The 16663-nt window shown below is 44.2% G+C and overlaps 1 pseudogene; it reads left to right on the top strand.

The window, feature by feature from the left end:
* LOC128066457 (AKT-interacting protein-like) overlaps positions 1-15847 on the top strand; it is a 76334-nt pseudogene extending 60487 nt beyond the window's left edge.
* The last annotated feature ends 816 nt before the right edge of the window (positions 15848-16663 follow it).

The following is a 16663-nucleotide window of genomic DNA, read 5'->3' as shown; positions in this document are numbered from 1 at the left end:
GCATATTAAAAAGCAAAGACATTACTTTGCCAACAAAGGTCCATCTAGTCAAGGCTATGGTTTTTCCAGTGGTCATGTATGGATGTGAGAGTTCGACTGTGAAGAAAGCTGAGTGCCGAAGAATTGATGCATTTAAATTGTGGTGTTGGAGAAGACTCTTGAGAGTCCCTTGGACTGCAAGGAGATCCAACCAGTCCATCCTAAAAGAGACCAGCCCTGGGTGTTCATTGGAAGGACTGATGTTGAGGCTGAAACTCCAATACTTTGACCATCTCATGTGAAGAGTTGACTCATTGGAAAAGACCCTGATGATGGGAGGGATTGGGAACAGGAGGAGAAGGGGATGACAGAGTATGAGATGGGTGGACGGCATCACCAAATCAATGCACATGAGTTTGGGTGAACTCTGGGAGCTGGTGATGGATAGGGAGGCCTGACGTGCTGCGATTCATGGGCTTGCAAAGAGTCGGACACGACTGAGCGAATGAACGAACTGAGTAATTTGCAGCACATATTGGTGTAGGTGGCACACTGATGATCCTCAGGGCTGAATAAAAACTGCAGATTCACTTGATTTGACTTTGTGAAGCACACATATTTTAAAAAAAACTTTTAATTTTGTTCCAGAGTATAGCTGATTAACAATGGTGTGGTAGTTTCAGGTGCACAGCAGAGCAACTCAGCCATACATATACGTGTATCCATTGTCCCCCAAACTCCCCTCCCATCCAGGGTGCCACAAAACCTTGAGCAGAGTTCCCTGTACTACACAATAGGTCCTTACTGGTTATCCATTTTAAATATAACAGTATGGATACGTCCATCCCAAACTCTCTAACTATCCCTTTCCCCCAGCAACCATAAGTTTGTTCTCTAAGTTTTGTGTCTCTGTTTTGTATGTAAGTTCATTTGTATCATTTCATTTTAGATTCCACCTATAAGGGATGTTGTACAATATTTCTCCTTCTTTGTCTGACTTGAGTGCATGTATTTTTATATATTACTTCAGTGTCTTCAGGTGAAGATGTTTGTTCCACCTCAGCTCCTGTCTTCATAACTCCCTAAATATATTGTTTATAGCTGCTTGATACTCTGAAAACTTGAGGTTTACAACACTTCACTAAGCAATGGTCATCTTCATTGGTAGGTTGATTTCAACATCATGACCTCTGGTTCCAGTGAGCCCTTGGTAGCCCAGGACAGACCCCGACCCCTTCTCTTCCCATTTTTGGGAGATAAGGTTCGTCGAAGCCAGATAAGGATTCGGGGTTCCAGACAGAAGGACAGAAGTTCAAGGTCAGGCCACCATGTCTGCCAGGGCACCAGAGCACGCTCAGGATTCCAGGGGAGCAAGCAGAGCCAGAAGAGAAGTAGAAGAGGAGTGGATGCTGGTACCTCTTTGCAGCGTCCTCAGCTAGCTCCCGACATGCACTGGGCATTGGATGGGGGTAGCAGCCTTGTTCCCAGATCCCACCTGCAGCTCTGCTAGGCCTGGTAGGTATTCTCTTGGAGCACCTTGCAGCCCTCCATTGAGGAATCTGCCAGTGTTGGGGCAGAAGGATTGCTTCCTCCTGGGGATGAATTATCCCCTTCCATTTTTTAAAAAAAGTTATTTATTTATTTTGGCTGTGCTGGGTCTTCATTGCTGCATGGGCGTTTCTCTAGTTGTGGTGAGTGGGGGCTACTCCTAGTTGTAGTGTGTGGGCTTCTCATTGTGGTGGCTTCTCTTGTTGTGGAGCACGGGCTCTAGGGTATGCGAACCTCAGCAGTCAGTAGTTGCACCTCCCAGGCTCTAGGGCATAGGTTCAGTAGTTGTGGTACACGGGCTTAGTTGCTGCCCGGCATGTGGGATCTCCCCAGATCAGGGATCGAACCATGTCCCCTGCATTGGCAGGAGGATTCTTCACCACTGAGCCACTAGGGAAGCTCCATCCCTTTCTCAGTCTTCATTTCCCTGCCCTAGCTTTTCATTTTGCAAGAAATGACAATTGAGTATCTCTCTGTGTGTGTGTGTGTGTGTGTGTGTGTGTGTGTGTGTGTGTGTGTGTGTGTGTACAGGGGACGATCAGATGATGCTGGGCTCGATTATTATTTGCAAATTTGCCAGATTACTGGCTTGAGAATCCTTAGCACCCCTGGAGATGGTGGACATTGGTGTTTTGTTGCTAATTTTATTGCTGCTGCTAAGTCACTTCAGTCGTGTCCGACTCTGTGCGACCCCATAAATGGCAGCCCACCAGGCTCCCCCATCCCTGGGATTCTCCAAGCAAGAACACTGGAGTGGGTTGCCATTTCCTTCTCCAATGCATGAAAGTGAAAAGTGAAAATGAAGTCGTGTCTGACTCTTAGCGACCCCATGGATTGCAGCCCACCAGTCTCCTCCATCCATGGGATTTTCCAGGCAAGAGTACTGGAGTGGGGTGCCATTGCCTTCTCCAGCTAATTTTATTAGGAAGTGACAAATGCAGGACTTTCATAACTCTTCTTTTGTGTATTGAACCTGTCTGGCAGTCAAGTGAAGTTTATGAACACCCTTCTCTGAATCAAGAGTTTAAATGTATAAAATAAAATACATAGGATGGCAAAGGAAACTAATGAAGTAGTTATTGAAATATTATTACTGCACTAAATATAAGATATAGTGGCAGGTCTAATAAATACCATGATTTCAAAGCAATGAGAGGCATGAATACTATTTTGATGTTCCTGCAACCACTGTACTATGACATGAAAATACCAATGATTTCTGTTAGTGACAAAGCCATGGGTAATTCTAATACCACTCTGGTTTATTACCTACATTCATAATTGAAGGGAAAACTAAATTTCTGTTGGTTAGTGAAAGTAAAAATATTATGATTTTACCCAACTAATACAGAGATTAACAAATATGATTAAGAATTCTTGCTAGTAATTTTTGTTTAAGTAAGATAGCAGTTTTAGGTTGAGCTCTGTATATCATTTTCAGGAAATATCCTTCAGTTTTTATTTTATTGAGTGTTTTTAAGCTGGGTATTAAATTTTCTTTTCAGAATCTATAGAGATGATCTTTTAATTTATGCTGTTAATATGATGATTGTGTAAATGGGTTTCTCATATTGAATTCTCCTTTCTGAGGTCTATCTCTCTAGATCCCTTCCCTGGTAATATCTGAACCTTCCTTCTCCTTCAGCCTATGCATTCCTGTCCCGACCCATTTGTGTTTCAATCCTAGCAGAATGTCCTTGGTGCAGGGCTGTCTCCTTTCCTTGAGATTTCTGCCTGACCCATCACTCTAGAACTTCTGTCATCATCTTTGGATAACTCACTCACACATTAGAACCTGAAAAGAGGCACTCCTGTTGATCATTGTCCTCATATTGGCTAGCTGAGTCTTCATCTGAGGATTCCTTCCATTTAGAAGTGAGCACAGGTAGGTCATTTCTAGATTTCTTATTTCTTAGTCCATTCATGTGCCCCTGGGCTGCTCATACACAGCCATAAGACTCTTGTTGACTGCCCCCACCTGCCCTTATTCTGAAGTTCTTGGAAATGTTATCAGCTAGATTTTGTTTTGTTTTGTTTTGTTTTGTTTTTCTGGTTGCACCGAGGCTTGTGGGATCTTAGTTCTCCAACCAGGGATTGAATCCAGGCCCACAGCAGTGAAAGTGCAGAGTCCTAACCACTGGGCCTCCTGGGGATTCCTGTTATTAGTTTTTATAAGATGTTGTCTATGGGTTTTTCTTTTGTTTTTATAGAGGCACTGGGGGAAATCTACATTTAAGCTGAATCTTGCTACCAGGAGAGATCTCCAATGACCATTTAAAATCTCTTAACGGTTTATTAGTCTACTGGCATGCAGGCTTAGCTGTCCCAAGGCATGTGGAATCTTCCTGGACCAGGGATTGAACCTGAGTCCCCTTCATTGGCAGATGGATTCTTAACCACTGGACCATCAGGGGAGTCTGTTGTGTTAGACTGTAAATATCTGTTTTCATCAGTACAAAATTGAAGTAAAAAGTCCAATTGATAGTCTCTGATATAAATATATGGGTCCAATGAGCTCACATTTTCTCTGTTTTGGGGGGTGAAATATATTTACTTCTATCTTATTTTCTATAGTGTGGTATATTTATTAGTTTCTCCTTTCCTGTCTTCTCTTAGATTGGTAAAGTTTTCTTTGTCCTCTGTCTCTCTCTTTCTTTCTCTCACTTCTGCTAGTGTGTAAATTACACCTTGAGTTTCCTTTTCTTAAAATTTTAACATATCCAAAATTGATCTTTTTCTCAACGTTTAAAATATGCAACTATAACTTCTATTGTCTTTTTGATAATATTAACCATATATTCCTTAGTGGCCTTTTTTTTTTTTTTAAGGAAATTGCTTTATTATCTTAAATTTCTCTGAACTGAATGATCTCCGAGGTGTGTTCAGTGTCTGTCTTTTATGGCATCAGTTGTCCTCATATGACTCAAAATTGCAGTATAAGGTTCAAGAGAAGGAGCCGTTCTTGGCCTTTTTTGTTCTTTTTCTCCTACTTGCCTTCTTTATGTCTAGAAGTTTTATACTGAACCAGGTTTCACAACTCAAAACTAGGACTTACGATAGAAGTTTGAGGCTCCTGTCTCACAGGGATGCTTCAGATTCAGTTCTGGAGCCGACGGGTAGTGTGGCCGAGTTCTGCCTGCGTAAATGTCTGATTCCTTCTGCTACTTTGCCATGCTTTGTCACTTAGTTGTGTCTGACTCTTTGAGACCCCATAGACTGTAGTCCGCCAGGCTCCTCTGTCCATGGGATTCTACAGGCAAGAATACTGGAATGGGTAGCCATTCCCTTCTCCAGGGGATCTTCCTGATCCAGGGATCAAACCTGCATCTCCTGCATTGCTGGAAGATTCTTTACCAATGCTGCTACCTTGGGCAGCAGCTTAATGTTGAATATAGCCAGGAAGCTGGGCCAGCTTCTTTCAGTGTTTGTTCTTGAGTGAGGGAGCCCCACCTCATTCTATTCCAGCTCCTGATTTCACAGGCTAGGCCTCACATCAGCCCACTACTGAAGCTGAATATGGGCTACTTGTATTAATGTCCTTGGAGCCCAGAAGGTCCACAGCTCTAGCCCTGCCTAAGGTTATGTATTAATCTCTCATTTTCTTCCATCAAGATGCTTATCACTTTTTTAAAAGCTTAAAAAAAATTATTTATTTATTTGGCTGCACCAAGTCTTACCTGCTACTTGCAGGACCTTTTAGTTGTGGCATGCGGGCTCTAGTTCCCTGACCGGGCATGGAACCTGGGACCCCTGCATTGGGATCTCGGAGTTGTAGCCACTGAATCATGAGGAAAGTCCCTTATCACTTTTTTTTTTTTTTTAAATACACCAAGGTTTAAGATGGAGCATTGCTTTGGTTTGGAGTAGAGGACTGTGTTTTGTGTCTTACAGTGCAAATTTACATCATCTGCTACAGTTGAAACTTGGAAATTTTTATAGTCTTTGGCTCAGTAATTAAAAATCTAGGAATTTATCCTAAGGACACAATTGGATAATACATGTACAATGATGTTTGCCACAGTTTTTTACAGTCATAGCAAAGAGCTGGAACCAACCTAAATGTCCATCAGTAAGGGATTCAATAATTTATAGTATTTCTAAATACTATTAAGAAATATAAATATTATTTCTAAATATTATCACTAAATTATGATATTGTAATTCCAGAGAATAATCCTCTAATTTGAGACTCTAGTTAGGTAGGTTTGAAAAGCTTTGGCCCTTATAATTTTTTATTTTAAATAAAAGAGCCATAGGTGATTCTGATTTGCCTATAGGATTATGAACCACTGATAGTAGGAGAACATCTAATATCCTGGGAAGTAAATTAGTTTTTTAAATTGGAGTATACTTGCTTAACAGTGTTGAATTAGTTTCTGCTGTACAGCTAAGTGAATCAGCTATATGTATACATATACATACATCCCATCCCTCTTGAATCTTCCTCCCACCCCTCCATCCCACCCCTTTAGGTCATCAGAGGGGTGGGACTAAGTCAGAGTTTGCCAAATTATGGCCCAAAGTCTAAATCCATCCTGCTGCCTGCTTTTGCTGGCCTATGAGCTAGGAATGTACTTTACAGTTTGAAACAGTTTAAAAAACTTCCCTGAAAAAAAAACTTCCCTGGTAGCTTGGTGGTAAAGAAGCCACCTGCCAATGCAGGAGATAGGGGTTCAATCCCTGTGTTGGGAAGATCCCTTAGAGAAGGGCAAGGCAACCCACTCCTGTATTCTTGCCTGGGAAACCCTGTGGACTGAGGAGCCTGGTGGGTTACAGTCCATGGGGTCACAAAAGAATCAGACATGATTTAGTGACTAAACAGCAAAAGAGCAAAGGGAGAATAATATTTTGTGATATGTGAAAATTATGTGAAATTCAAATATTGAAACCCAGCTACACCCATTCAATTAAAGTTTATCTACGGTTGCTTTCTTGCAGCTGTGGGACTGAGTAACTGTGATCAAGACCATGTGTCTGTGGCCTCAGCTACTTACTCTCTGACCTTTACAGAAGGTTTGTGACCCTGTTCTAAACTACTTCTCTCTCTTGCCACTGACTTGACAGTAGCTGCTTAGTCATCAGTATAGGGGTGCATGTAGGGAGATCATTCTTCCTTAGTTTGTAGGTGAAAGTAGTCCACCCTGCTGTGAAGTCTGAATATATTTCTCTGTATTCCACAAAATATAAAACAGATGCACCCAAAGAAGGTTCAGAAAATGGTTAACAGGGCGCTTAGAAGAAGCAGAGCAGCATTCTGCTTTTGTTGTTTTGATTAAACCACCTAAGGAGGATTAGACAGAAAAATTATGTTTCAAACCATAGGCAGTGTTGCCTGTGGGTGGGCCATCCAGCTTTCCATACCTGGCGAAAGAGCTTTTGAAGCCATATGTAATCCTTAAAGTTCCTCTTGCAGAAACTGTCCGTGGCACTGCATAAAATGATGACTTTGGAACAACTTGCTTCAAGTAACTCGTTCGTCTCATTTATGTTGAAACTTTGCTCTTGTATTGGACGTTGGGCACGGTCTTTCTATGAGCCACCTCGGTGTCCTCCTTCACCACCATTTAAGCTCTCACTAGCTTTTCTCCCCCAGGCCACAAGGTTTCAGCACCCTGCCTGCTTCACTTCCACCCTGGCCCTGCTTCAGCATTGCTACCCTCCCAGTATTAGGGTCCCGTAAGTCTTCCCATGTGTCCTTGAGGGGGAAACTGAAAACTAAGGATTTGCTAGAAAGTAAGATACAGGATGTTAGAGGTGAAAGCCCCACAGTGTCTCTCAGAAAGAGGGTTGCAAGACAGAAAAGACCTGATGTGCAGATCAGGATCAAGGCTTCTAAAAGGCAGAAAATAACTAGCAGTGGAATTTTAGATTTAAATGCATCTTGAAGCATGCACTAATAGGATGTCTGTGGGACCCACAGGCACCATGGTGATGAGTACTGTTACTGAAAGCCTGAAATGCAGAGTCTGGGGGCCGGGAGTGGGAAGCTGAGAGAGAGAAGGGGAGGAATGGAGATGTGAATGGATGCAGAAGAAAAAAGAAATCTTTGGGGAAGGGAGTACCTTTGGTGAGAAATAGTCAGGAGTGGAGAAGGAGAAGTTTGGAGTCTGATTCAGGCACCAACAGAGGGCTTCCTCAACTCTGCTTTGTTATTTGTCATGAGGGGAAGTGACACCCAGGGTTGCTGTGAGGATCACAGAAAGGCAACTAGCGGGACTTTCCTGGTGGTTCAATGGTTAAAAATCTACCTGCCAATGCAGGAGACATGGATTCAATCCCTGGTCCAGGAAAATCCCCTGTGCTGTGGAGCAACTAAGCCCATGTGCCACAACTATTGAGTCTGTACTATGGATCCTGGGAGCTGCAACTACTGAGCCCACCTACTGAAGCCCCTGTGCTCTAAAGCCTGTACTCTGCAACAATAGAAGCCATTGCAATGAGAAGCCCATGCACCACAGCTAGAGTAGCCCCTGCTCACCACAACTAGAGAAAGTCCATGTGCAGCAATGAAGATTCTGCACAGCCATAAAAAGATGAATTTTAAAAAAGAAAGGCACATAGCACAGCCCTAGGCATACAGCAGACCTCCTCTCCTCCCCTCCCCTCCCCACCTCCCCAGTAGCCCCCCCCCCCGCCCCCCCATGTCAACTTCATCCACCTCCCACATCACAGTTTGTGACGTATCACCTCCAGGCTGCTCACAGAGCCTCTTCAGTCTCAGGCTGAGTCCATTGACTCTGACGTCAGTCCTATGTCAGTCATGTGTGCCTTCCTGGAAGGTACCAGAAATGATATTACTTGGTGTCAGTGACCTCTTCCATGCAATGGGTCAAAAGAGAGGCATTTTAAATCTCATTTGCTTCTTTCATAGGAGACTCAGATGTGCCTGCATCCTACTAAGGTGTGTTGAAGGATTACCCAAGGAGCATGTCCAAACTACATGATTATTAAGTGAAAATGAAAACACTAGGGCCAATCACAGGGACCACATCTCTATTGCTGTACACACAGCCTTATCTTCCACTGGTACTCATCCATGCTTCCCAGGTTCAGAGATGCAAATGTAGTCCCCTCTCTATCTGTGGTATGCAAAGGCCATTGTTGCCTAAAGAGTATCATCGCTAGTGTTTACCAACAAGGCTTTGGATGTGGAAAATGTCCCAGATAGCATCAGTCTTTCAATGGGGGACCCTCTTCTTTAAAAAAAGAAAAAAGATTATCTTTACTTATTTATTTGACCACGCCAGGTCCTAGTTTTAGTATGTGAACTCTCAGCTGTAGCATGTGGGATCTAGTTCTCTGACCAGGGAAGGCACTCAGACCCCCTGCACTGGGAGCATGGAGTCTTAGCCACTGGACCACCAGAGAAGTTGTAACAGGGTCCTTTTGTGAAAGCTTCTTGTGCATGGGGTAGCCAAGCCATTTTCCTTGCACCCCACCATGTCTGGCCTTTCTCCAGGGACTGTTGTGTATATTGTCAGAGATGAACATCCAGGAGCTTCCAGAGACATTTTTTGGCCCTGCAATGCAGCATGCAGGATCTTAGTTCCCCGACCAAGGATCGAACCTGGGTTCCTTGAATTGGGAGCACAGAGTCTTAGGCGCTGGACCACCAGGGAAGTCCCAGGGGCTCCTCTTCCTGTGAACCATTGCCCATAGCTTCTCAGGAGGGCACCTCCCACTCCACTGTGGCCAGATCGGGTTCACTTCCTGCCAGGAGCCTTGCCTGATGTCTCAGAGCCAGCACATCCCTCCTCTGGACGTTCGGAACCTGCTAAGCTTGATTCCCTCATAGCAGTTAGCACTGCGGATTGCAAGTCCCCAGTTTCATGTTCCTCTCTTCCTCTAGTGTCTGAACTCATTGAGGACATGGACCAGGTCTCATCTGTCATCTTATCCTCTAGAGCAATGAATTGGAGCCACCAGAGTCTGAGTCAACAGGGCTGGGGTAGGGCTGAGATGCTGTGTTTCTAGAGAGCTTTCAGGTGATGCCGAAACTGCTGGCCTGGGGACCCCGCCCAGGGTGGCAGAGTCTTGATGCCTGACACAGGCCCCGGCTAACACAGAATCTCATTCAGTATTTGTCAAAAGCATACATGTTCTGGGATCAAGGAAAATGTCACAAAGATTTTGAGAGTGTAAAACATTTATGAGCATATTAGGAGCAGATGTGGCTGTGTGTCTATATATATATACACACACACATATTTTAATAAATAGACATGCTACCATGCTTTTAGCTACTTGCTAGAATGTTTGTGTGTTAGTCATTCAGTCATGTCCAACTCTTTGCAGCCCCATGGACTGTAGCTCATCAGGTTCCTCTGTCCATGGGATTTTCCAGGCAAGAATACTGGAGTGGGTAGCCATTCCCTTCTCCATGGGATCTTCCCAACCCCAGGATTGAACCCGGGTCTCCCATATTACAGACAGATTCTTTACCATGTGAGCAACCAGGGAAAGCCCTATCTAGAGTAGGAAGCTGAAAAATGAAAGTTATGTAAATAAATAAATTAAATATGCACATGACTAAGTGACTGAACAACAACACCACCATATATAAAATTGTTAACCAACAAGGACGTACTGTATAGCCCAGGGAACTCTACTAAATATCTTGTAATAACCTAAAATGGAAGAGGATGTAAAGAAGGAAGAACTATATATATATATATATATATACACACACACACACACAACTGAGTCACTTTGCTGTACACCTGAGACTAACACAACATTGTAAGTCAACTATATTTCAATAAAAAATTTTTAAAAAGGAAAAGAAAAATAAAATCTACAGACTAGTTATCTACATGAGTTAAAACAAACAAAAAAAAACAACAACAAAATCTGGCTGACATTTTTTTTCTTCTTTCAGTAGCTGATTGACTTGACTTTATATTATGGCCCTGGAGTTTGGAATTCATCTGGACAAAGTCTATGTATTGTATGTATGGAGGCTGATATTTTATACCTGTTCAATTTTTAAAACACAGTCCCCTCTAAAATCTATGCAAAATTTCTCCATTTCAAGAACTAAAGGAAGCAGAGATGAACCCTGTAAAGTGACTGGAACATGAGGAGTTGTCATTTGAATCCCCTGCTCTTGCCGTCTATGGGGTCGCACAGAGTCGGACACGACTGAAGCGACTTAGCAGCAGCAGCAGCAGCAGCTCTTGTCCAGGTGAATTTAAAATGAGCAGATGGGTCCTGATTTGCAGCTGGGGTTACTGCAGTATAGTTCACAGGGCAGGAGAATCTGAACAGAAAAGATAACCAATTGCTCCTTCCTTGGGCCCCACCTCCCCCTGAGAACAGGACATATTCAAGAACTCTGTGGCTGACCAGAAGCTCTACCTGAGGCTGCCAGCCCTACCACTGATCCTCCAGTGGGAAGTTGGCATTTCTTTCTTGGCAGATGCTTTCAGGATGGGTTAGTACCTTGGTTGGTGGATATGAACAAATTGTCCTGGATGGTAAAATCCTATTGACCAAATTCAGCCCCACCCTTCTTGAAGGAGGAGGGCCTGTTTGAACACCAGCAGGATTCAACACACTCCAATACTTTGGTCACTTGATGTGAACAGCTGATTCATTGGAAAAGACCCTGATGCTGAGAAAGATCGAGGACAGGAGGAGAAGGGGGACAACAGAGGATGAGATGGTTGGATGGCATCATCGACTCAATGGACTCAATGAGTTTGAGCAAACTCCAGGAGATGGTGAAGGGCAGGGAAGTCTGGCATGCTGTAGTCCACGGGGTCGAAAAGAGTCAGACACAACTTAGCGATTGAACAACAAGTCTTCAACACGCAGCATCTCAGTGTAACTCTGATATCATAAATGTTGAGGTCAGATTCCTTGGATTCATATTCTGGCTCTGCCACTATCTTCGAAGGAGTTTTTTAAACGGTCTCTTCCTCAGTTTCCACATCTGTAAATGAGTCCCCCTGTAAGTAACCATCTGATAGGATGGCTGTGAGAAATGAAAGAAATAATCCATATAAACCACTTGGCAGAGAGCCTGGCATAGTGAACGCAGTCTGTGTTAACTGTTTTTATCAGTTTGGATTTCAGCTGCTTGAGTGGACAGCTCAGATATGTCCAGCTGCTGCCTGCCAGGACCTGAGTTAATCAGGATGCTCTCGGCAAGGAGCAGAACACTTGACCCACAGCAGCTTATGCAATAAAGACATCTATCATCTCATGTCTTGAGAAGCTGAACTTAGCACAGGCTCTGGGGTTGGCTGATTCAGGGTCCTGGGATGGTCATCAAGGACACACTTTCTCTGTCTCTCCTTTGCCCACCCCAATGAGTGGGTGGCTGGATCTTCGGGCTGGTTCCCCTTGTGGGTAGTGTCCATAAGTCTGTTCTCTGTGTCTGCATCTCTATTGCTGCCCTGCAAATAGTTTCATCAGTACCATCTTCCTAGATTCCACGTATATACATTGATACACGATATTTGTTTTTCTCTTCCTGACTTACTCTGTACAATAGGCTCTAGGTTCATCCACCTCATTAGAATTGATTCAAATGTGTTCCTTTTTATGACTAATATTCCACTGTATATATGTATATATCACATCTTCTTTATCCATTCCTCTGTTGATGGACATCTAGGTTGCTTCCATGTCCTAGCTATTGTAAATACTGTGGCAGTGAACATTGGGGTACATGTGTCTTTTTTTATTATGGTTTCCTTAGGGTATTTGGTGGAGTGGGAAATGGCAACCCACTCCAGTACTCTTGCCTGGAGAATCCTATGAACGGAGGAGCCTCGTGGACTATATAGTCCACAGGGTAGCAAGGAGTCAGACTTGACTGGGCGACTTCACTTTCACTTTAGGTATATGGAGGGCAGAGTTCTTATGTCACGGAGGCAAAGGCAGAAAGGCCGAGAGTCCTGTCCTTGACCTTGGGGAGAGGACTCAAGTCCCAACCCCATGACTAGGGGACAGTGCTGGGGATGTGCGAGCTGATGGGAATGGAAATGCTGTGCAGGCTGTGAGCAGCTGTGCACACTTGATGGATGTCTATTATGATACACAGCAGCATCCTTCTGTCGTTCTCCGTTTATAGTCTGACTCTTATGTGGGAGCTGACAGATATAGAGAAGACAGCCTGAATGTGTACTAAAGACATTTCTCATTCACCTGGGTCTGAAAGTGTCCTCCCCAAGACAGATACCCAGCTCCACTGATTAAGCAACAAGAGTAACAATAATTATGACACTTATGGCCCCGGAATACTTTATGTCTTCAAAGTGCTCTATGATTTCATTTGATGTCTGGAAGCAGGTGATGGTCTGAAGCTCAGAATCCTTCTGTGTAGACTGTCTGACACCTCCTTGTGATGTATTTGCCCCCTGTTGTTGGGCAAGGGGTGGAGGGGCTGAGCTGGTCTCTTCCTTTCCCCGGCTTCCTCACACACAGCTGCCCATTTCCCTTTTATGGCTGCTGTTTTGTTTGAAAATAACATCTTCAAGCTCTCAGCCCAGACGATCTGTCTCTGACATTGTCTCCTCGACTGATTTCCCTAATGTCAATACCATGTCAAATTCTTCCTGGGCTAGAAAGATAAGAACCAGGGCTATATTTAATGTGAGAAGGGACGCTGACTATAAAACTCCTGCTTTTGCTAAAAATCAGAGTTTAGCAAAAGATGTTTGACAAGAGGGGAAGGGAGAAATGTAGCCTCGAGTCCTTCGAAAATTCTCCTTTCCTAGAAAGCACTTGGAGCTGCTCTCTTTAGAGCTTCAAGTCTCCTGGGAGACAACTTCATGACTGCTCCATCGGTGTGCCCCCCTGCCACCCTACCCTGTGTAATACCTTACCAAACATACTGCTTCCTTTCTGCACCCCACCTGGCTTCATTTCACTCCAAAAACCAGGGCACAGACTCTGGTGGCTTCTGACAGGTGTCTTCCTTCCACACCTGGTGATACCAAAATGACAAATGGATCAGCATGTTGGGTGATAGAGTAGGTCTAAGTGCTGCTGTCTCAGGAAGCTGGGGTATTTTGAAGAGCAGAAGTCTGACATTGAAATGCCAGTCTTTTACTAGTGGGCTGTGTGACTCTGGGTAACTTATACAACCTCTCTGAGCCTCTGTGTAAAATTCTGATAATTATTCACTCTCTCTTCTAGGTCATCAATTCCTGGATGCTTGGAAGGGTCAGGAGAGCAGTCATCAACAAGCTGTGCAGACTGGCCTAGACCAGAGCCCTCATAGAGGGCATGGGGGAAGCCAAGCCCAGCTGTTTTCTGCCTCCAGGCTTCTTCTGTTTATGAACCTGCTTAGTGATCTGGGAGGCACTATGGCAGTGAGCTCCCCTGTTTATTACCCACAGTGAACCTGCTGGGCCCCAGGTTTCTAGATGAGTCTCACCGGGCTGGCACTTGTACATAAGAATACAACTTGTTCTTTTCTTGGTTCTCCAGTTCCTCCCTAGTGCCCTTGCTAAGAATCCCACAGGGCTGCCAACTCAGGTTTGTGGAATCCACACCCCAGTTTCCTATCTCTGTAATGGGGTGGGGTTCCTATAGAGCATAGAGGGTAGGGGGGAGATAGGGTGGGGGATTGCATTCCAAACAATGTCATTCAGGGCCTTCCCTGTCGTTCACGAGTGCTGACTATTACCATGTTCCATTTTGAAAAGAATACCAAGTGTTTACATCTTTTTAGCTCTTGAAGAAGCCAAGTAATGTTCAGAGTGGGTTTGGGACTTCCCCTGGTGGCCCAGTGGCTGAAACTCCATACTTCTACTTCAGGGTTCCATCCCTGATCGGGGAACTAAGATCCCACTTGCAGGGGCCAGACAACCAGAGATGCTGTAGGGCTGTGACAGTGCTGGCTTGTCGGGCAGCCGGGAGCACTATCTGAAATCACCAATGTAAAGTGAATTCTGAGCATGAAAGTTTGATGACACAGAGCACTGAATTTCTTTGTTTGGAGTGCAAATTATCACCCTTTCTGGAGCATATTTCAATTCATTTCCTTTCAGCTGTGTCTGACTCTTTGCGACCCCTGGGCTGGAACTGCAGCACTCCAGGCTTCCCTGTCCATCACCAACTTCCAAAGATTGCTTGTAAACTGAGCACATTTACAAGTTCTGTATGCAAACAATCTGATGGTGAAGAGCAGACAGTGATGGGATGTGAAAACCAGTCCTCCACACACTGATCCAAATAAACAGCTGCCTTCTCTTCCCTCCAAAATGCTCTGCCCATAATTAAACCTACATCTCCTGCCCCAGCAACACAAATGGCATCTATGCTTCTTATGGACCTTTCCACTTGGAATACTTCCTTCTTGCGGATTTTACCTTGATTATGAAGCAGAAGTCACCAGGTGTCTATGTGCTGCCTTCCTATCAATCTGTGTTACTGCAGTTTGGAGTCATGTTTGTAGGGCATGGACTCTATCAAGGTGGTGTATTTAAGTTTACATCCCTGATAACTACCCAGATGGTGACTGTCCACATTTGGTGTGTGATATTCCCATCTTTCACCAGCTAGTTGATCCCATCTCACGTGAACTGTGGGCTTCCCAGGTGACTCAGTGGTAAAGAACCTGCCTATCAAGGCAGGAGACATGGGTTTGATCCCTGGGTTGGGAAGATCCCCTGGAGAAGGAAATGGCTATCCATTCCAGTATTCTTGCCTGAAGAATCCCATGGACAGAGAAGCCTAGAGGGCTACAGTCCATGGGGTTGCAAACAGCTGGACATGAATGAGTGACTGAGCACACACTGAGAACACACAAAGGTGAACTGGATGCAAAGAGAGTATTTGCAAAGTGGCTGCTGCTGCTGCTAAGTCGCTTCAGTCATGTCCAACTCTGTGCGACCCCATAGATGGCAATCCACCAGGCTCGTCTGTCCCTGTGATTTTCCAGGCAAGAATACTGGAGTGGGTTGCCATTTCCTTCTCCATTGCAAAGTGGAGGCAGAACAATAATTGTATTTGGCAAGTATTGATGTGTGCAAGGTGAGTTTTCTACAAGATTGATCCAACAAGTCCCCTAAACCCAGAGACTGCAATACTGGGTGTAAAATGTATTTAGCTTTTGAAAAGTAAAGTGGTTGGCAGTGTTAAGGTATGCATTGCTCATTTGTTTGGCCAACCTAAAATAGAAGACCTCTACAGAATTAGCTTTTCTCTGTGGAATCCTTCTGTACATGCTGAAGCTAGAGAGAAGATGCTGACTCAGACAAAGCCTGAAGAACAGCATAATAAAAGTGTCCATCTTGGCCTGTAATGGGTAAATCCTAGCTAAGGACAGCCTTTCAGTAAAGAAGAGAAAACAGTAACAGCTTAAGAGCGGGTGACTCTGGTGCACCATGAACTTTCCTGCTGGACTCAGGCTAGTAGAGTTGACTGATGGACTGTTGGCAGAGCAAACCGGCATGAAGAGTGGCCGATGTCAGTGTGGTCTGTGTGTGCTTAGGTTCTAACAGCAAGTTCTGGAAATCCTCTTTTTATGCACTGCATTACCTCTGGTAAAAGTATCTTTCCAGTGGTTATCTAGTTTAGTACTTTTGATTATTGGGGACTTGAGACATGTATTTTTTTCTGAATATAATGCTAAAGGTAAGTTGCATTCATTTAAACTAGTGAAGTAGGTAGAACTCAGTGCTATCTATGAATTTTAAGGCTTCCCTGTGGCTCATATGGTAAAAAATCTGCCTGCAATGGGGGAAACTGGGGTTCTATCCCTGGGTCCAGAAATTCCCCTGGAGAAATGAATAACAACCCTTTTCAGTCATCTTGACTGGAGAATCACATGGACAGAGGAGCTTGGCGGGGTACAAAAAGAGTAGGCTCATGACTGAGCGACTGACACATGAATTTTTTTTTAATTTTAAAATTAATTAATTTAATTGGAGGCTAATTACTTTACAATATTGTGGTGGTTTTTGCCATACATTGACATGAATCAGCCACGGGTGTACATGTGTCCCCCATCCTGAATTCCCCTCCCCCCTCCCTCCCATCCCATCCCTCAGGGTTGTCCCAGTGCACTGGCTTTGAGTGCCCTGTTTCATGCATTGAACTTGGACTGATCATCTATTTCACATATGGTAATATACATGTTTCAATGCTATTCTCTCAAATCATCCCTCCCTTGCCTTCT

The sequence above is a fragment of the Budorcas taxicolor genome, chromosome 21 (genome assembly GCF_023091745.1).
Source record: "Budorcas taxicolor isolate Tak-1 chromosome 21, Takin1.1, whole genome shotgun sequence".
NCBI classification, from domain to species: Eukaryota; Metazoa; Chordata; class Mammalia; order Artiodactyla; family Bovidae; genus Budorcas; species Budorcas taxicolor.
The sequence above is the reverse complement of the archived record's forward strand: the minus strand, read 5'-3'. Positions and strand labels throughout refer to the sequence as shown.